Raw genomic sequence first — 21914 nt, 5'->3', positions numbered from 1 at the left:
CGAGTTGCCCCCCCACAGTCCTGTCCCGCTGTCAGCAACTTGCCCCCCGCAGTCCTGTCCCGCTGACAGGGACTGGCCCCCGCTGCCCTGACCCGCTCAGAGGGACTGGCCCCTGCAGCCCTGACCTGTTCACAGGGAATGGCCCCCCGCTGCCCTGACCCGCTCACAGCGACTAGCCCCCCGCAGTCCTGTCCCGCTAACAGCCCTGACCCGCTCACAGGGACTGGGCCCCCGCAGCACTGACCCGCTCACTGCAACTTGCCCCCCCGCAGCCCTGACCAACTCACGGGGACTTGCCCCCGCAGCCCTGTCCCGCTGACAGGGACTGGCCCCCGCTGCCCTGACCCGCGCTCTGCGACTTGCCCCCCGCAGACCTGACCCGCTCACTGCGACTTGCCCCCCGCAGCCCTGTTCCGCTCAATGCGACTGACCCGCGCAGCTGTGACCCGCTCACAGGGACTGGCCCCCGCAGCCCTGACCTGCTCACAGGGACTGACCCCCGCCTCCCTGACCCGCTTACCGGGACATGACCCCCCGCAGCCCTGACCCGCTCACTGCGACTTGCCCCCCGCAGCCCTGACCTGCTCACTGCGACCTGCCCCCCCCCGCAGCCCTGACCCGCTCTGGGGTCCCGGCGCCCCACAGCCCTGACCCGCTCACTGCGACTTACCCCCCGCAGCCCTGACCTGCTCACTGCGACTTGCCCCCCGCAGCCCTGACCCGCTCACTGCGACTTGCCTCCGCAGCCCTGACCTGCTGACTGCGACACTGCCCGCCTCAGCCCTGACCCGCTCTCTGTGACTTGCCCCCCGCAGCCCTGTTCCGCTCACTGCGACTGACCCCCGCAGCCCTGACCCGCTGACAGGGACTTGCCCCCCGCAGCCCTGACCCGCTCAGGGGGACCGGCCCCCCGCAGCCCTGACCCACTGACGCGGACCGGCCCCCACGCAGCCCTGACTCGCTCACTGCGACACTGCCCCCCGCAGCCCTGACCCGCTCACAGGGACTGGCCCCCGCAGCCGTGACCCGCTCACAGGGACTGGTCCCCCGCAACCCTGACCCGCTCAATGCGACATTGCCCCCCGCACCCCAGACCTGCTCACTGCGACTTGCCTCCCGCAGCCCTGACCCGCTATGAGGGCCTGCCCCTGCAGCCCTGACCCGCTTGCAGGGAATGGCCCCCGCAGCCCTGACCCGCTCTCTGCAACTTGACCCCCGCGGACCTGACCCGCTCAGAGGGACTTGCCCCTTGCAGTCCTGACCCTCGCACTGCGACCTGCTCCCCGCAGTCCTGACCCGCTCACAGTGACCTGCCCCTTGCAGTCCTGTCCCGCTGACAGGGACTTGCCCCGGCAGCCCTGACCCGCTCAGAGGTACTGGCCCCTGCAGCCCTGACCCACTCACAGGGACTGGCCCCCGCAGCCCTGAACCGCTCTCTGCGACTTGCCCCACGCATCCCTGAGCCGCTCACTGCGACTTGCCCCCCAAAGCCCTGACCCGCTCACAGGGACTTGCCCCTTGCAGTCCTGACCCGCTCACTGCCACCTGCCCCCGCAGTCCTGTCCCGCTGAAAGGGACATGCCCATTGCAGTCCTGACCCGCTCACTGCGACCTGCACCCCCCGCAGTCCTGACCCGCTCACTGCGACACTGCCCCCCGCACCCCTGACCCGCTCACTGTGAATGGCCCCCCGCAGTCCTGACCCGCTCACTGCGACACTGCCCCCCGCACCCCTGACCCGCTCACTGTGAATGGCCCCCCGCAGCACTGACCCGCTCACTGCCACCTGCCCCTTGCAGTCCTGTCCCGGTGACAGGGACTGGCCCCTGCAGCCCTGACCCGCTCACAGGAACTGGCCCCCCGCAGCCCTGACCCGCTCACTGCGACTTGCCCCCCCGCAGACCTGATCCGCTCACTGCGACTTGCCCCCCGCAGTCCTGACCCACTAACTGCAACTGGCCCCCCGCCGCCCTGACCCGCTCAGGGGGACCGGCCCCCCGCAGCCCTGACCTGCTCACGGGGACCGGCCCCCCACAGCCCTGACCCGCTCACTGCGACTTGCCCCCCGCAGCCCTGACCCGGTGACAGGGACTGGCCCCCGCAGCCCTGTCCAGCTCACAGGGACTGGCCCCCACAGCCCTGACCCGCTCACTGCGACTTGCTCCCTGCAGTCCTGTCCCGCTGACAGGGACTTGCCCCCGCAGCCCTGACCCGCTCATTGCGTCTGGCCCCCCGCAGCCCTGACCCGCTCACTGCGGCTTGCCCCCGGCAGCCCTGACCCGCTCAGGGCGACCGGTCCCCCGCAGCCCTGACACGCTCACTGCGACACTACCCCCCGCAGCCCTGACCCGCTCACTGCGACACTACCCCCCGCAGCCCTGACCCGCTCACTGCGACTTGCCCCCCGCAGACCTGACCCGCTCACTGCGATTTGCCCCCCGCAGTCCTGACCCGCTCACTGCGACTTGCCCCCGCAGTCCTGTCCCGCTCACTGCGAATGGCCCCCTGCAGCCCTGACCCGCTCACTGCGAACTATCCCCCGCAGCCCTGACCCGCTCACTGCGACACTGCCCCCGACAGCCCTGATCCGCTCACTGCGACTTGGCCCCGCAGCTCTGACCCGCTCAGAGGGACTGGCCCCCACCGCGCCGACCCGCTCACATGGACTGGCCCCCGCAGCCGTGACCCGCTCACTGCGACTTGTTGCCCGCAGACCTGACCCGCTCAGTGCCATTTGCCCTCCGCCGTCCTGACCCGCTCACTGCGACACTGCCACTCGCAGCCCTGACCCGCTCACTGCGACCTGCCCCCCGCAGCCCTGACCCGCTCACTGCGACACTGCCCCCCCCAGCCCTGACCCGCTCGCAGGGACTGGCCGCCGCAGCCCTGACTCGCTCACAGGTACTGACCCCCCGCAGCCCTGACCCGCTCAATGCTACCCAGCCTCCCGCAGCCCTGACCCGCTCACTGCGACTTGCCCCCCGCAGCCCTGACCCGCTCACTGCGACTTGCCCCACGCAGTCCTGTCCTGCTGACAGGGACTGGTACCCGCACCCCTGACCCGCTCACTGCGACTGGCCCCCCGCAGAGCTGACCCGCTCACTGCGACCCTGCCTCCCGCAGCCCTGACCCCCTCACTGCGACTTGCCCCCTCAGCCCTGACCCGCTCACTGCGACACTGCCCCCCACAGCCCTGATCCGCTCAGGGGGACCAGCACCCCGCAGCCCTGACCCGCTCACTGCGACTTGCCCCCCGCAGCCCTGACCCGGTGACAGGGACTGGCCCCCGCAGCCCTGACCCGCTCACTGCGACACTGCCCACCGCAGTCCTGTCCCGCTGACAGGGACTGGCCCCCGCAGCCCTGACCCGCTCACAGGGACTGGCCCCCCGCAGCCCTGACCCACTCACTGCGATGGGTCCCCGCAGCCCTGACGCGCTCACTGCGACTTGCCCCCCTGCAGTCCTGTCCCGCTGACAGGGACCTGCCCCCCTGCAGTCCTGTCCCGCTGACAGGGACCAGCCCCCCTGCAGTCCTGTCCCGCTGACAAGGACATGCCCCCGCAGCCCTGACCCGCTCACAGGCACTGGCCCCCCGCAGCCCTGAACCGCTCAGTGCGACATTGCCCCCCGCACCCCAGACCCGCTCACTGCGACTTGCCCCACGCAGCCCTGACCCGCTCAGAGAGCCTGCCCCCGCAGCCCTGACCTGCTCACAGGGAATGGCCCCTGCAGCCCTGACCCGCTCACTGCGACTTTCCCCCCGCAGAGCTGACCCGCTCACTGCGACCAGCCTCCCGCAGCCCTGACCCCTCACTGCGACTTGCCCCCCGCAGCCCTAACGCGCTCACAGGGACTGGCCATCCGCAGCCCTGACCCGCTCACTGCAACTTGCCCCCCGCAGTCCTGTTCCGCTGACAGGGACTTGCCCCCGCAGCCCTGACCCACTCACTGCGAGTTGCCACCCGCAGCCCTGACCCGCTCACAGGGACTGACCCCCGCATCCCTGACCCGCTTACCGGGACTGGCCCCCCGCAGCCCTGACCCGCTCACTGCAACTTGCCCCCCGCAGCCCTGACCCGCTCAGACGGCCTGCCCTTCGCAGCCCTGACCCGCTCACAGGGATTGGCCCTCCGCAGCCCTGACCCGGTGACAGGGACTGGCCCCCACAGCCCTGACCCGCTCTCTGCGACTTGCCCCCTGCAGCCCTGACCCGCTCACTGCGACTTGCCCCCCGCAGACATGACCCGCTCACTGCGACTTGCCCCCCGCAGTCCTGTCCCGCTGACAGGGACTGGCCCCCGCAGCCCTGACCCGCTCACAGGGACTGGCCCCCCGCAGCCCTGACCCGCTCACTGCGATGGGTCTCCGCAGCCCTGACGCGCTCACTGCGACTTGCCCACCTGCAGTCCTGTCCCGCTGACAGGGACCTGCCCCCTGCAGTCCTGTCCCGCTGACAGGGACCAGCCCCCTTGCAGTCCTGTCCCGCTGACAAGGACATGCCCCCGCAGCCCTGACCCGCTCACAGGCACTGGCCCCCCGCAGCCCTGCACCGCTCAGTGCGACATTGCCCCCCGCACCCCGGACCCGCTCACTGCGACTTGCCCCACGCAGCCCTGACCCGCTCAGAGAGTCTGCCCCCGCAGCCCTGACCTGCTCACAGGGAATGGCCCCTGCAGCCCTGACCCGCTCACTGCGACTTGCCCCCTGCAGAGCTGACCCGCTCACTGCGACCAGCCCCCCGCAGCCCTGACCCCTCACTGCGACTTGCCCCCCGCAGACCTGACCCGCTCAGGGGGACTGGGCCCCCGCAGCCCTGACCCGCTCACTGCGACTTGCCCCCCGCAGACCTGACCCGCTCACTGCGACCTGCCCCCCTGCACTGCTGTCCCGCTGACAGGGACCTGCCCCCTTGCCGTCCTGTCCCGCTGACTGGGACATGCCGCCGCAGCCCTGACCCGCTCACAGGGACTGGCCCCTGCATCCCTGACCCTCACACCGCGACAATGCCCCCTGCACCCCAGACCCGCTCACTGCGACTTGCCCCCCGCAGCCCTGACCCGCTCAGAGGGCCTGCCCCCGCAGCCCTGACCTGCTCGCTGCGACACTGCACCCCGCAGCCCTGACCCCCTCACTGCGACTTGCCCCCCGCAGTCCTGTCCCGCTGACACGGACTTGCCCCTGCGGCCCTGTCCCGCTTACTGCGACTTTCCCCCCGCAGCCCTGACCCACTGACTGCGACTTGCACCCCGCAGCCCTGACCCCTCACTGCGACTTGCCCCCCGCAGACCTGACCCGCTCAGGGGGACTGGCCCCCGCAGCCCTGACCCGCTCACTGCGACTTGCCCCCCACAGCCCTGACCCGCTCACAGGGACTGGCCCGCGCAGCTGTGACCCGCTCACAGGGACTGGCCCCCGCAGCCCTAACCCGCTCACAGGGACTGGCCCCCCGCAGTCCTGTTCCGCTGACAGGGACTTGCCCCCGCAGCCCTGACCCATTCACTGCGAGTTGCCCCCCGCAGCCCTGACCCGCTCACAGGGACTGACCCCCGCATCCCTGACCCGCTTACCGGGACTGGCCCCCCGCAGCCCTGACCCGCTCAGACGGCCTGCCCCTCGCAGCCCTGACCCGCTCACAGGGCTTGGCCCTCCGCAGCCCTGACCCGGTGACAGGGACTGGCCCCCACAGCTCTGACCCGCTCACTGCCGCTTGCCCCCCGCAGTCCTGTCCCGCTGACAGGGACCTGCCCCTTGCAGTCCTGTCCCGCTGACAGGGACTTGCACCCGCTGCCCTGACCCGCTCTCTGCGACTGGCCCCCCGCAGCCCTGACCCGCTCACTGCGACTTGCACCCCCCAGCCCTGACCCGCTCACTGCGACTTGCCCCCCGCAGCCCTGACCCGCTCACTGCGACTTGCCCCTCGCAGCCCTGACCCGCTCAGAGGGCCTGCCCTCGCAGCCCTGACCCGCTCGCTGCGACTTGACCCCGTCACTGCGACTTGCCCCTTGCAGTCCTGTCCCGCTGACAGGGACTTGCCCCCCGCAGCCCTGACCCGCTCACTGCGACAAGCCCCCCGCAGCCCTGACCCGCTCAGGGGGACCGGCCCCCCGCAGCCCTGACCCGCTCAGGGGGACCGGTCCCCCGCAGCCCTGACCCGCTGATAGGGGCTGGCCCCCGCAGCCCTCAGCAGCTCACAGGGACTGGCCCCCCGCAGACCTGACCCGCTCACTGCAACTGGCCCCCCGCAGCCCTGACCCGCTCACTGCGACTTGCCCCCCGCAGTCCTGTTCCGCTGACAGGGACTTGCCCCCGCAGCCCTGACCCACTCACCGGGACTGACCCCCGCATCCCTGACCCGCTTACCGGGACTGGCCCCCCGCAGCCCTGACACCCTCACTGCGACTTGACCCCCTCACTGCGACTTGACCCCCGCAGTCCTGTCCCGCTGACAGGGACTTGCCCCTGCAGCCCTGCCCCGCTTACTGCGACTTTCCCCCCGCAGCCCTGACCCGCTGACTGCGACTTGCACCCCGCAGCCCTGACCCCTCACTGCGACTTGCCCCCCACAGACCTGACTCGCTCAGGGGGACTGGCCCCCGCAGCCCTGACCCGCTCACTGCGACTTGCCCCCCGCAGCCCTGACCCGCTCACAGGGACTGGCCCGCGCAGCCGTGACCCGCTCACAGGGACTGGCCCCCGCAGCCCTAACCCGCTCACAGGGACTGGCCCCCCGCAGTCCTGTTCCGCTGACAGGGACTTGCCCCCGCAGCCCTGACCCATTCACTGCGAGTTGCCCCCCGCAGCCCTGACCCGCTCACAGGGACTGACCCCCGCAGCCCTGACCCGCTCACTGCGACTTGCCCCTCGCAGCCCTGACCCGCTCACAGGGATTGGCCCTCCTCAGCCCTGACCCGGTGACAGGGACTGGCCCCCACAGCCCTGACCCGCTCACTGCCGCTTGCCCCCCGCAGTCCTGTCCCGCTGACAGGGACCTGCCCCTTGCAGTCCTCTCCCGCTGACAGGGACTTGCCCCCCGCAGCCCTGACCCGCTCACTGCGACTTGTCCCCCGCAGCCCTGACCCGCTCACTGCGACGGAAATTGAATGCAGCAACTGATGGAAATTGAATGCAGTGACAGAGTGAAATGGGATGCAGTGACTGATGGAAATGGGATTCACTGACTGAGGGAAATGGGATGCAGTGACTCTGGAAATGGGATGCAGTACCTGACGGATATTGGATGCAGCGTCCGTGAGAAATGGGATGCAGTGACTGAGTGAAATGGGATGCAGTGACCAAGGGAAATAAAGTGCAGTGACTCAGGGAATGGAGATGCAGTCACTGTGGGAAATGGGATGCAGTGACTGACTGAAATGGGATGCAGTGACTTAGCGAAATGGGATGCAGCGACTAATGGAGTTGGAGTGCAGTGACCACATCAGATTTGGTACTGGGTCATGAACCCGGCCAGGTGTTAGATTTCAAAGTTGGTGATCACCTTGGTGATAGCGATCAGAATTCTGTTATGTTTACTTTAGTGATGGAAAGGGATAGGTGTACACCACTGGGCAAGAGTTATATCTGGGTGAAAGGCAATTACGATGAGATTAGGCAAGATTTAGAGAGCATAGGATGGGGAAGGAAACTGCAGGGGATGGGCCCAGTAGAAATGTGGAGCTTATTCAATGAAAAGCTCCTGTGCTTCCTAGATAAGTATGTACCTGTCAGGCAGGGAGGAAGCTGTAGAGCACGGAAGCCATGGTTTACGAAGGGAGTGGAATCTCTGGTCAAGAGGAGGCAGAAGGCTTCTGTTACTATAAGATGTGAATGATCAGTTGGGGTGCTTGAAGGTTACAAGGTAGCCAGGAAAGACCGAAAGAGAGATCTCAGAAGAGCCAGGAGGAGACATGAGAAGTTGTTGGCGGATAGGATCAGGGTAAACCGTAAACTTTTCTGTCGGTATTTAAGGAATACAAGAATGAGAAAAGTAAGATTAGGTCCAATTAAGGATAGTAGTGGTAAGTTGTGTGTGGAGTCAGATGAGATAGGGGAAGCGCTAAATGAATATTTTTCAACAGTATTCACTCTAGAAAACAACAATGTTGTCGAGGAGAATACAGAGATACAGGCTACTGGACTAGGTGGGATTGAGGTTCACAAGGAAGAGGTATTTGAAATCCTACAGAGGGTGAAGATAGCTATGACCCCTGGGCCGGATGCGATTTATCCTCGGATCCTCGGGGAATCCGGGGAGGAGATTGCCGAGCCTTTGGCATTGATCTTTAACTCATCATTGTCTGCAGGAATAGTGCCCGATGACTGGAGGATAGCAATTGTGGTTCTCCTGTTCAAGAAGGGGAGTAGAGACAACCCTGGTAATTATCGGCCAGTGAGCCTTACCTTAGTTGTTGGTAAAGTGTTGGAAAAGGTTCTGAGGGATAGGATTTACAATCATCTAGAAAAGAATAAATTGATTAGGGATAGTCAGCACAGTTTTGTGAAGGGTAGGTCGTGCCTCACAAACCTTATTGAGTTCTTTGAGAAGGTGATCAAACAGGTAGATGAGAGTAAACCGGTTGATGTGGAGTATATGGATTTCAGCAAGGCGTTCGATAAGGTTCCCCAAAACAGACTATTGTACAAAATGCAGAGGAATGGAATTGTGGGAGATATAGCAGCTTGGATCGGAAATTGGCCTGCTGAAAGAAGACAGAGGGTGGTAGTTGATGGGAAACGTTCATCCTGGAGACCAGTTACTGGTGGTGTACCGCAAGGGTGGGTGTTGGGTCCACTGCTGTTTGTCATTTTTATAAATGACCTGGATGAGGGCGTAGAAGGATGGGTTAGTAAATTTGCAGACGACACTAAGATAGGTGGAGTTGTGGAGAGTGACAAAGGATTGGTTGCAGAGAGACATAGATAAGCTGCAGAGCTGGGCTGAGAGGTGGCAAATGGAGTTTAATGCAGACAAGTGTGAGGTGATGCACATCGGCAGGAGTAACCAGAAGGCAAAGTACAGGGCTAATGGTAAGATTCTTAGGAGTATACATGAGCAGAGAGATCTCGGTGTCCATGAACACAGATCCTTGAAAGTTGCCACCCAGGTTGACAGGGCTGTTAAGAAGGCATACAGTGTTTTAGCTTTGATTAATAGAGGGATCGAGTTCCAGAACCAAGAGGTTATGGTGAAGCTGTACAAAACTCTGGTGCGGCCGCACTTGGAGTATTGTATACAGTTCTGGTCACCGCATTATAAGAAGGATGTGGAAGCTTTGGAAAGGGTGCAGAGGAGATTTACTAGGATGTTGCCTGGTATGGAGGGAAGGTCTTACGAGGAATGGCTGAGGGACTTGAGGGTGTTTTCATTTGAGAGAAGAAGGTTGAGAGGTGACTTAATTGAAACATATAAAATAATCAGAGGGTGAGATAGGGTGGATAGGGAGAGCCTTTTTCTTAGGATGGTGACGGTGAGCATGAGGGGGCATAGCTTTAAATTGAGGGGTGAAAGATATAGGACAGATGTCAGAGGTAGTTTCTTTACTCAGAGAGTAGTAAGGGATTGGAACGCTTTGCCTGCAACGGTAGTAGATTCGCCAACTTTCAGTACATTTAAGTGGTCATTGGACAAGCATATGGACGTACATGGAACAGTGCAGGTTAGATGGGCTTGAGATCGACATGACAGGTCGGCACAAGATCGAGGGCCGAAGGGCCTGTACTGTGCTGTAATGTTCTATGTTCTATGTTCTATGGCTAGCTCTCCCTGTACTCCGTGTGATTTAACTTCCCTACTGGACCTCTGTGAGGAACCTTCTTGAACGCCTTACTGAAGCCCATATACGTCCATCTTTCTGCCTTAATCAATGCTCTTCATTACTACTTTAAAAAACTCATTCAAATTACATGAGTTATGATTTCCTGTGCACATGTGTCCTCGGATCCCATGGACTGTTTCCTGTTCTAACAGTCTTCAAATGGGGGATCTTGTCAAAAGCTTTGCTGATGCCCAAGTAGACTGTATCAAATGCATTGCCCTCATCCACACACCTAGTTAGCTCTTCAGTCATAGATTCATAGAGTCATACAGCACAGAATCAGGACCTTCAGCCCCAATCATCTGTACTGACCAGGTGTCCCAAACTTAACCGGTCCCATTTGCCTGCGTTTGGTATCCGTCTAAACCTTTCCTCATTGTGTACCTGTCCAAATGTCTTTTAAATACTGTAATATTATCTGCCTCTACCACGTCTGTTGGCAGCTCATTGCATTCACGCACCACCCTCTGTGTGCGACAAGTTGCCTCTCGGGTCACTTTTAAATCTTTCCCCTTTCACATTTGAACCTCCTCCCTTCTAGCTTTGGACTCCCCGACCTTGGTTATTCCCCTTATCAATGCCCATCATGATTTTTTACACCTCTGGAAAGTCACCCCTTCGTCTCCGATATGCCAGGGAAAAAGTCCGAGCCGATCCACCACTCCTCGTAAACCCTCCAGTCCCGGCAATGACCTTTTGTAATTATTTTTGCACTCTGTATAGTTTAACAGCATTCTTCCTACGGCAGGATAACCAGAATTCACTGAAGTATTATGACATAGAACATAGAACATTACAGCGCAGTACAGGCCCTTCGGCCCTCGATGTTGCGCCGACCTGTGAATCCAACCTGAAGCCCATCTAACCGACACTATTCCATTACCATCCATATATTTAGCAATGTTCATTTAAATGCCCTTAAACTTGGCAATCTACTCCTGTTGCAGGCAGGGCATTCCGCACCCATACTACTCTCTGAATAAAGAACCTCCCTCTGACATGTGTCCCATATCTATCTCACCTCTATTTAAACCTATCTCCACTCGTGCTCGCCATCACCATCGAGGAAAAAGGCTGTCGCTGTCCACCCTATCTAATCCTCTGATTATCTTGTATGTCTCCATTAAGTTGCCTCTTCACCTTCTTCTGACAAAAACAGCCTCAAGTCTCGAAGCTTTTCCTCATAAGACCTTCCTTCCACACCAGACAAGATCCTAACAAACCCCCTCTAAATCCTTCCGATAATGTGGCGATCAGAACTGTACGCAATACTCCAAGCGCGGCTGCACCAGTGTTTTGTACAGCTGCAACATGACCTCATGGCTCCGAAACTCAATCTCTGTACCAATAAAACCTAACACGCCGTACGCCTTTTGAACAAGCCTATCAATCTGCGTGGCAATTTTCAGGGATCGACACACATGGACACCGAGATCTCTCTGCTCATCCACACCACCAAGATTCTGGGCAGCACGGTGGCTCAGTGGTTCGCATTGCAGCCTCGGGCAATCGTCTGTGCGAAGTTTGCACGTTCTCCCCGTGTCTGCTTGCATTTCCTCCGGGTCCTCCGGTAAAGGCGGATAAGGGAGAGGAGGGGAATATGTGTCTGGTGGCGGCATCATGCTGGTGGTGGTGGAAATGGTGCCTGATGTTTGTATGGATGTGGGCATGTGGGTTGATAGGTAAGATCAAGTGGAAGCTTATTGCTGTCTTGGGAGGGAAGAGAAAAGGTGAGGGCAAAAGTGCGGGAGCTGGGTTGGACACAGTTGAGGGCCTTGTTGACCGCGGAGCCGGGGAATCCTCAGTTGAGGAAGAAGATGGACATTTTGCAGGCTCCCTTGTTGATGTTGGCCTCATGAGAACATATTCGATGGAGATGGAGGAAGTGAGAGAAGAGGTTGGAGTCTTTACAGAAAGTGGGGTGTGAGGATATATAGACCAGGTAGCTGTGAGAGTCAGAGAGTTTGTAATGGATATTAGTGCGAAGCCTACCCCCAGGAATGGAAGCAGAAATGTTGAGGAAGGGAAGGGTGGAGTCAGAGATAGAGCAGGTGAAAGTGAGGGCAGGACGGAAATTGGAGGCGAAGTTGATGAAGTTTTCCAATTTCAGACAAGAGAGAGAAGCAGCCGGATGATATCATTGATGTATCGGAGAAAGTGTTGTGGGTGGGAATGTTCCACGTACCCCGTGAAGAGACAGGTATAACTCGGGCCCATGCAGGTGCCCGGAGCTGCTCCTCTTACCCGAAGAAAATGAGAGGAGTTAAACAAGAAGTTGTTGAGGGTGAGGATGAGGTCGACCAAGTGGAGGAGGGTGGTGGTGTGAGGGGAATGTTCAGTTCTTTGCTCCAGGTAGAAGAGGACAGCCCGAAGAACCTCCCGGTGGGGAATGGATGTGTAAAGGAATTCCATGTTCATGGTAAAGAGGACGCAGCTGGAACCGGCAAACTGATGTTTTTAAACCTGCGTAAGATGTCAGAGTATTTCTGGATGTACGTGGGCAGGGCTTGGACCAGGGGACAGAAGATTGAGTCAAGGTAGGAAGAGATGAGTTCTGTGGGGCAGGAACAGGCTGAAACAATGGGTCTGCCAGGACAGTCTCATTTGTGGATTTTTAGGGGGCGTAGGAGCAACCTGTGGGGAGCTGTGGCCTTTCAGCTTGGAAGCAGAGGGGGAAGATCACCGGACAGACCAAGATCAGTTACTGTAGTAGATACAATGGCCCGGTGCGGTCATGGTCCAGGAGAAGATGGAGGAGGTATCTGAGAGCTGGCGCTCAGCCTCTGCAAGATAGACTTCAGCTCACCAGACCACAGCAGCACCACCTTATCGGCAGGCTTAATAACAAAGTCAGGGTGAGATATGAGTGCGTGGAGGGCAGTCAGTTGGGCAGGACGTAGGTTGGGTTTGGTGCGGGGAACAGAGAAATTGAGGTGATATCACATCGACAGTTCTCAATGAACAGATTGAGTGCACCTGCATTCCCACCTTAACAATTCTGCACTGAGGGGGTCTGCACTGAGGGGTGCCATTAACTGTATATTTTTCCGTAATAGTTGATTTCCCAAAGTGGAGCATCTCACATTTAATGGATTAAAATCCACTTGCAGTTTCTGCAACTGATCTGTATCCTTTTATGACGTCTACACTCATCACGATTCTACCAATCATTCTATTGTCTGCAAACTTGCTAACCCATCCATCTATATTTTCACCTCAGTCATTTTGTATAGACCACAAACAGCAGAGGTCCCAGCACAGATCCCTGCGGAACACCAATCGTCCTGGATCTACAGCCTGAAAAGCACCTTTCCACCACTTGCCTCTGTCTTCTCTGGGCAAGCCAGTTGTGAATCCAAGCATCCAAGCCACCATGGACTCGGTGCATCTTAATTTTCTGGATGATCCTACCATGAGGCACCTTGTTGAAAGTATTGCTAAAATCCATGAAAACAATATCCACTGCTCTACCTTCATTGATCACATTCGTCACCTCCTCAAAAAATTCAGTCAAGTTAGTAAGACATGACCTGCCCTGCACAAAGCCATGCTGACTGTCCCTAATTAGGCCATGCTGTTCCAAATACAGATAAATACAATCCCTAAGAATTCTCTCCAATAGCTTCCCAATGAACGATGAGAAACTCGCTAGTCGAGAGTTTCCTGGATTGACCCTATTTCCCTGCTTGAACAGAAGAAGAACATTTAGCAACTTGCTAATCTTCCAGTACCCCTCCAGTGGCTACCAAGGATACAAAGATATTGCTGACTGCCCCGACAATCTCCTCTCTCACCTCGCTCAAAAACCTTGAGTAGATACCATTGGGTCCTGAGGACTTATCCACCTTAATGCTCTTTCTTGATTTCAAAATGCTGTTATCATATTCGCATGCTCCACACAAATCCCACTATCCTCCATACCCTTCGCCTGAGTGAATAGTGATGCACAGTACTCATTTAGGATCTTGCCCACATCCTCTGCTTCCAAACACAAGTTCCGTCCTTTATCCTGAATGGTCGTACCTTCTTGCTATTTATCCCCTTGTTTTAGATGTATGCACAGAATGCCTTGGGATTTCCTTCAACCCTCCTTGCCAAGGTCATTTCATAGCCTTTCTTTTTCTGCTTTCTTTATGTCGGCCCTGTTCGATTTTAGCTTCGTAAACCTGACATATTTTTGTTTTTCCCTTTTGACGAACTTCACAACCTCCCCAATTATCCAAGGGTCTTTTACCTTGCCATCCTTGTCCTTCCTCCTTCCTGATCCTAAACTCATAAGCAGGCCTTTAAACAATTCCCATATGGCAAATGTGACAGCTCCTCCCAATTAACACTCCCCAGCTCCTACCTAAAACTGATATAATTTACTCTCCCCCAAGGTCCTGACTTGTCCTTCTTCATAGCAATCTTAAAATTGAAGGAGTTGTGATCACTATTTCCAAAATGCTTTCCCACCCTTCTCACCAGTTACCTGACCAGGACAAAGTCCAGTATGGCCCATCTTCTATCCACATACTGTGTCAAGAAACTCTCTTGGATAGTCTTAACAAATTCAGCCTCATTTAAACTCTTGTTGTAAGGGAGTCCCAGTCAATACCGGGGAGGTGAAATTCACTGACTGTGACAACTCTGAGTTATTGCATCGTTTCAAAAGCTGCCTACATATTTGTTCCTCAGTGTGTCAGTGGCTACAGGGGAGCAGGCTATTAATTTAATCTGATCAGAGTGATTGTGTCTATCTTATTTTTGAATGCTACCTCTATTGCCTCAGTGGGCAGGCCCTCCAGAATGTCCTTTCGAGGTGCAGATGTAACATTTCCCACAGGTTCGGAGTGCACCTCCTTCTTTTACCTTCCCCTCTATCTTGTCTAAAGCAATGAAACCCTGGAACATTGAGCAGCCAGTCCGGTCTCTGTCTCAACCAAGCCTCTGTAATGGCCTCAACATCAGAGTCCCATGTACTGATCCAGGCTCTAAGCTCATCTGCCTTACCGATAATACTCCTTGCACTGAAATAAACATATTTCAGCTTGTTCATGCCATCATGTTCATGTACCTGTCTCTGGCTGCCATTCTTTTCTGATTTATTGGTCCTAGCATGTACCTGCCATCAATTCATCTACTTGCTGACCTGCTGCTCTGGTTCCCAGCTGCCTGCCAGTCTTTAAATCCTCCCAAGTAGCACTAGCAAACCTCCCTGTTGAGGGTATTTGTTCCCGTTCAGTTTCGGTGCAACCCATCCCTCTTACACAGGTCACCCCTTGCCCAAGAAGCGGTCGCAATTATCCGTGAACCTGAAAGCCTGCCCCCAGTACCAGCTCCTTAACCAATGCATTCATCTCACCTATCTTTCTCTGACTTAACTCACTAACATGTGGCACTCGTGGCAACCCATAAATTATTACCCTCTAGGTCCTGCCTTTCAGCCTCTTTGCCAACTCCTTGTACACAGTCCGCAGGATCACATCCCTCTTTCTACCTACGTCATTGGTACCAATGTGCACAATGGCCTCTGGCTGCTCACCCTCCCCGTTAAGAATTTGTTGCAACCACTCAGAGATTTCCTTGACCTTGGCACCAGGGAGGCAACACACAGCCCTGGTATCTCAAATGTGGCTACAGAAACTATGCCCCCAACGAATGAGTCTCCAACCACGATCACTCACTTGGATTTACCTGACCCTGTCCCACAGCAGGGCGGTTTGTACAACGGACCTGGCTACTGCTGATTATATAACCGTTCCGGTTTAGTTTTAGATCAGTGTTAACCTTGATGAAGTGGATAGCCAAGCACCTCAGTGGTCTACAGTACAGGAGAAATTAATTCTTAAGCTCACGGATTCTGTGACAGTCAAAGACAAGCACTGAATTTTTCTAACCTCATTTCCAACACCTGGCCCATCGCCCTGCATGGCTTGGATAACACTTGCACATTTAAAACAAATGTAAGGATGATGGTAAGGACATGGAATTTTGTGATATGGTCATATTCGCTCTTGTTGGAGCTGATTGCTGCTTCGCACTTGTATGGTGCAAATGTTACTTATCCTTTGTCAGGCCAAGCCTGATAATTGTCCAAGTCTCACTGTATTTTCTCATCGTTGACTTCACTGTTGGAAAAGTCATGAATTCTGCTGGACACCTGGACAATATTCAATGAACATTCATGTCTCCACTTTGGTTCAAGTGAAGACATGACTTCAACCAGTGCAGGTATCCAGTGAATGCCACTGACTCAACTTCCTATTCCTCTGCTGAACACCACATTCAATCAGAAGTTGCCAGGGTGGAAATGACAGATTGCACTTTCCTTCCTTTTCAAGCTCAGGATCTATGATCATATTTGTGGTAAATCCTGAATGAGGTTGCGAGAAGTGTGGCATGACGAAAAGTAAACTGAGCCTCAGTGTGCAACTGTTTGACAGCACTGTCATCCAGATGTTGCATTACTTTGCTGATGATTGAGAATACATTGAGGTCATAATTGGTCAGGACAATTTGTCTGCCGATTGCGTGATAGGTCATCTTTCTCTGAAATGTGAGTGTCGCAAGTGTTTAAAAATGTACTGGAAAACATTTACTGTTGGTGTGCTGACCTTGGGGCACATTGTTCCAATACAGTTTCTGGGATGCTGCCAGGTGCTATGGCATTTGCAGTATCCAGAACATTCAGTCTTGTCATTGCGTGAAATAATTTGAATTGCGTGTAAGTTAAGATCTGTGATGCCTCCTCAGGATGAGGGCAAGAAGATCATCCAGACTGATGCTCTGAATGGTTTGATCTGCCTCTTCACCTTTTGTTCGTAACATCTTGTAATAACTGCCATGTAGCCTGATGAGAAACTAAAGCTCATCTTGATTCATTTGCATTCGAAGGTGCCTATTTTTCCCAAACAAAAGGACCCATCACTGAGTGGGAAGTATGGAGAATGTTCTCGACATCAGTGGTGAGATAATGCTGGATCTTGACCAGCAAAACCATTGTTGTGTTGTTGAAATGCAAACAAAAATCTATATGATGTAAACTTTATTCTCAGCTAATCCCTTTCTCAAATGACAGATTGTGATGTTGGTTCCTGGAAAGCCTCCATTGTTGGAGGACGAGAATCCGTATCCAATTGAAGCAGCATAGGCTTTTGGGATGACTGTGGAAACCACTGCTTATGCCTTGCTTCAAGCATTGTCAAGGAATGATATTGACTATGCAACACCGATTGCGAGGTGGCCAACGATGCAACAGAACTATGGTGGTGGATTTCACTCGACGCAGGTAAATGCTTGAGATCACAACAACAGGCATTCAGATATTTCCATTGATCATGTTACTAACTGGTGGTTGTTGCAGTTTGCAATCAAACTGGACACTACATTTTCATCTGCAGGTTTGGTGCATTGGCACAAATTCCAGTTCTTGAATGGTGTTAATCCTTGGTTAAATTCTTAGATGCACTTTGACTGTGCATCACTTTTCCTTTTGGCATTGTCCTTGAAAAGTGCCTGTTTCTGTAAACCTTCACTTGCTTGTCACAGGATCATTGAGGGACAGCATAATAGAGTGCTATGGCAATGGAACAGACCCTTCAGCAAATTGTATGTGCCCTCACAAGATGCAAGTCCCGAACTATTCTCATCACATTTCCCAGCTCTCGACCCAGAGCCTTGTATGCCTTGGCATCGCAAATGCCCAATCAAAGACCTGTTCAATGTTATCATGGTTTCTGACTCTACCACCCACACAGTCGGTGCGTTCCACATTCTCACCACAGTTTGGGTGCAAAAACAAGTAAGTTTCCTCAAGAGATAGTAGGAACTTGCCAATGCTGGAGAATCTGAGAGAACAAGGTGTAGAACTGGATGAACACAGCGGGCCGAGCAGCATCAGAGAAGCAAGAAAGCTGACGTTTCGGGTCGAGACCCTTCTTCAAAAATGGGGGAGGAGAAGGGGATTCTGAAAAAAATAGGGAGAAGTGGGGAGGCAGATAGAAGATTGGTAAAAGAGAAGTTAAGTGAACTGTCCTGTGCTGTCCACTCACTGTCCCCTGCTCCAGAATCATAGAATAAGAGAATTCTCCAGAATTAGACCAGAAGGCCATGAGACATAGGAGTGGAGGTAAGGCCATTCGCCCCATCAAGTCCACTCCACCATTTAAATCATGGCTGATGGGCATTTCAACACCACTTCCCTGCACTCTCCGCATAGCCCTTGATTCCTTTTGAGATCAAGAATTTGTCGATCTCTGCCTTGAAGGCGTCCAACATCCCGGCCTGCACTGCACTCTGCGGCAATGAATTCCACAAGCCCACCACTTTCTGCCTGAAGAAATGTCGTCTGATTTCAGTTTTAAATTGAACCCCTCGAATTTTAAGGCTGTGCCCACGGGTCCTCGTCTCCCCTGCTAACGGAAACAACCTCCTAGCGTCCACCTCTTCTAAACCATACATTATCTTGTAAGTTTTTATTAGTTCTCCCCTCAACCTTCTAAACTGTAGTGAGTACAATCTCAGGATCCTTAGCCATTCATCGTAGGTGAAGCCTACCATTCCAGGGATCATCCGTGTGAATTGAACAAGCACTTCATTCCATTGTGTCTGTAACCACTGAAGCCACACTAAGTTCACATTCGGCTCATGTTTTAGCAATAGGCCCGTTGCCTTGAATGTTATTTCATTTTAAGTGCTGTACCAACCCTTTTTCTTTAATGTGAAAAGATTATCCACCACCTCAACTAAAGTCCCAGACAATGAATTCCAAACCCCCAGCACCTTCTGGGTGTCTTTTCTTTCCTGAAATTCCTTCGGAGCCTTTTAGCTTAAATGTATGTATCTCTTCCCCCCCGTCCCCCCGCCTCCCCGACCTCCCACCCCATGAATGGTCGTTCTGCTTCCCTCGCCTAGACCCATCAGAATGCAGACCATTTTTTCAGGACCTTCTTCAACCTTCCCTATTCGGAAGAAAACAAGCCAACCTTATCCAGATAAAACAGTGATGCTGCCTGGCCTGCAGTGTTCCTCCAGCTCCACGCTGTGTTATCTCAGACTCCAGCATTGACAGTTCCTGTTATCTCAAACTTATCCAGACTCTCCATCGAGTTAAAATGCTTCACTCCCTCAGAACATCCTGATGAATGTCCTCCACACATGCTCAAATGCAATCACCTCTTTTCTATAATGAAGAGACCATTAGAACATAGAGCATTACAGCGCAGTACAGGCCGTTCGACCCTCGATGTTGTGCCGACCTGTCATGCCGATCTGAAGCCCATCTAACCTACACTATTCCATGTACGTCCATGTGCTTATCCAATGACGACTTAAATGTACCGAAAGTTGGCGAATCTACTACCGTTGCCAGCAAAGCGTTCCATTCCCTTACTACTCTCTGAGTAAAGAAAGCGCAATGTCCAGTTTAGAATAACAAGCTCACAAGAGAGATGACCTGGTTTTAGATATCACTCGGGGCCACAGACTCAGAGACAAAGCAAGACGACTCTGCGATTTGATGTAGAAACTGCTGACACTCCGAAGCCTGCAGCCCTCCTCCAATTCTCAAGTCAGAAGTGTGTCAATGACGGTGCAGATCCAACAACACTGAAAACAATCTTGAGTCTAGGCCAAAGCAGCCCCTTGCTTGGCACCGTATCCATTCTCTCCACAGCCAACTCCAAGAGACAATAATGTGTCCCTGTACAAGATGCACTGCCACATTTTTTACCCACTATTCTGACAGACACCTTTCCAGACTTAGAAAACTCATCTTCAAGGGCAAGGACATCAGACATGGTAGCACTAACCCCAGTAAAAATCACCTCCAAGCTACTCACAAACTTATTTGGAAATGAATGGTTGTTACTGGGCCAATCTTCGTAATCTCTTTTGGAACAGCATTGTGGGTCTCTGTACAGCAACATGAAGCTGTTCAAGAAGTCAGTTCATGCTGGACAATCAGCAACAGCTATGTCTCATTAAAGAATAAATAAATCGGAAAGAAATCCATCTGAGAGTCACAGGCAAATGGGTACTTTTTTTGTTCACTCAGCAGATTGTGGGCTATCACCAATTTTGAAAATGACAAATGAAGCTTTTGTTTGGGTGGGTATTGACAGCAGCTGCCCCCAAAATAAAAAGAAAATGGGAACTGCAGATGCTGGAGAATCCAAGATAACAAAGTGTGGAGCTGGATGAACACAGCAGGCCAAGCAGCATCTCAGGAACACAAAAGCTGACATTTCGGGCAGAGACCCTTCATCAGAAAAGAGGGAGGAGGAGACAGTTCTGAAATAAACAGGGAGAGGGGGAAGGCAGATTGAAGATGGACAGAGGGGAAGATAGGTGCAGAGGAGACAGACGAGCAATAAGGAAGGAGAGGATCAAATATGAAGGTAGGCTAGCTAGTCATATTAGAAATCACAGTGAAAGCTTCTTTCAATACATAAGAAACAAACATGAGGCAAAAGTAGACACTGGGCTGCTCCAAATTGATGCTGGAAGGCTAGTGATGGGAGATAAGGAAGTAGCTGAAGGACTTAATAAGTACTTTGCGTCAGTCTTCACAGTGGAAGACATGAGTAGTATGCCAACACTTAGGGAGAGTCAGGGGGCAAAGTTGAGTACGGTAGGCATTACAAAAGAGAAAGTGCTAGAAAAGCTAAAAGGTCTAAAAATTGCTAAATCTCCTGGCCCCGAAGGGCTACATCCTAGAGTTCTGAGGAAGGTGGCTGAGGAAATAGCAGAGGCTTTGGATGTGATCTTTCAAAAGTCCCTGGAGTCAGGGTAAGTCCCAGATGATTGGAAAATTGATGTTGTAACCCCCTTGTTTAAGAAAGAATCAAGGCAAAAGATGGAAAATTACAGGCCGATTAACCTGACTTCGGTAGTTAATAAAATTCTTGAATCATTGTCAAGGATGAGATTTTGAAATTCCTGGAAGTGCAGGGTCAGATTAGAACAAGTCAGCATGGATGTAGTAAGGGGAGGTCGTGCCTGCCAAACCTGTTAGAATTCTTTGAAGAGGTAACAAGTATGTTAGCCCAGGGAAACCCAGTGGATGTTATCTATCTAGACTTCCAAAAGGCCTTAGGAAAGTGTCTCACGGGAGGCTGCTGAGCAAGGTGAGGGCCCATGGTGTTCGAGATGAGCTACTGGCTTGGATTGAGGATTGGCTGTCTGATAGAAGGCAGAGAGTTGGGATAAAAGGCTGTTTTTCGGCATGGCAACCGGTGACGATTGGTGTCGCAGGTTTCGGTGTCGGGGCCGCAGCTGTACACCTTACGTATTGATGATCTGGATGAAGGAACCGGGGTCATTCTGGCGAAGTTTTCCGATGATACGAAGATAGGTGGACAGGCAGGTAGTACTGAGGAGGTGGAGAAGCGGCAGAAAGAGTTAGACAGTTTAGGAGAGTGGTCCAGGAAATGGCTGATGAAATTCAATGTGGGGTTTTGCACTTTGGTAAAAAGAATACGGGCATGGACTATTTTCTAAATGGTGAGAAAATTCGTAAAGCTCAAGTACAAAGGAATCTAGAAGTGTTGGTCCAGGATTCTCTAAAGGTTAACTTGCAGGTAGAGTCCGTAATTAAGAAAGCGAATGTAATGTTGTCCTTTATCGCAAGAGGGTTGGAATATAAAAGCAGCGATGTGCTTCTGAGGCTTTATAAAGCTCTAGTTAGGCCCCATTTAGAATACCATGTCCAATTTTGAGCCCCACACCTCAGAAAGGACATACTAGCCCTGGAGCGTGTCCAGCGGAGATTCACACGGATGATCCCTGGAGTGGTAGGTTTGACATATGATGAACGGCTAAGGATCCTGGGATTGTCCTCATCAGAGTTTAGAAGGTTGAGGGGAGATCTAATAGAAACTTACAACATAATGTCTGCCTCAGAAGGGGTGGACGCTAGGAAGTTGTTTCCGTGAGGCCGGGAGACTAGGACCCGTGGGCACAGCCTAAAAATTAGAGGGGGTAAATTTGAAACGGAAATGAGATGACAATTGTAAAGCCAGAGAGTGGCGGGCTTGTGGAAATCATTGCCACGGAGTGCAGTCGGGGCCAGGACGTTGGATGCCTTCGAGGCAGAGATCGACTAATTCTTGATGTCACGA

The 21914-nt window shown here is 54.1% G+C and overlaps 1 long non-coding RNA gene across 1 annotated transcript in view; it reads left to right on the top strand.

Moving 5' to 3' along the window:
- The window catches only part of LOC132208096 (uncharacterized), a 155016-nt gene extending 137856 nt beyond the window's left edge, over positions 1-17160 (top strand). Inside the window, exon 3 of the long non-coding RNA XR_009444185.1 lies at positions 16874-17160. This is a non-coding gene — a long non-coding RNA (uncharacterized LOC132208096). The remainder of the gene's footprint in view (positions 1-16873) is intronic.
- The last annotated feature ends 4754 nt before the right edge of the window (positions 17161-21914 follow it).

Source organism: Stegostoma tigrinum, unplaced genomic scaffold, assembly GCF_030684315.1.
Source record: "Stegostoma tigrinum isolate sSteTig4 unplaced genomic scaffold, sSteTig4.hap1 scaffold_293, whole genome shotgun sequence".
NCBI classification, from domain to species: Eukaryota; Metazoa; Chordata; class Chondrichthyes; order Orectolobiformes; family Stegostomatidae; genus Stegostoma; species Stegostoma tigrinum.
Note: the sequence above shows the minus strand (reverse complement) of the source record. Positions and strands in the feature narration are given on the sequence as shown.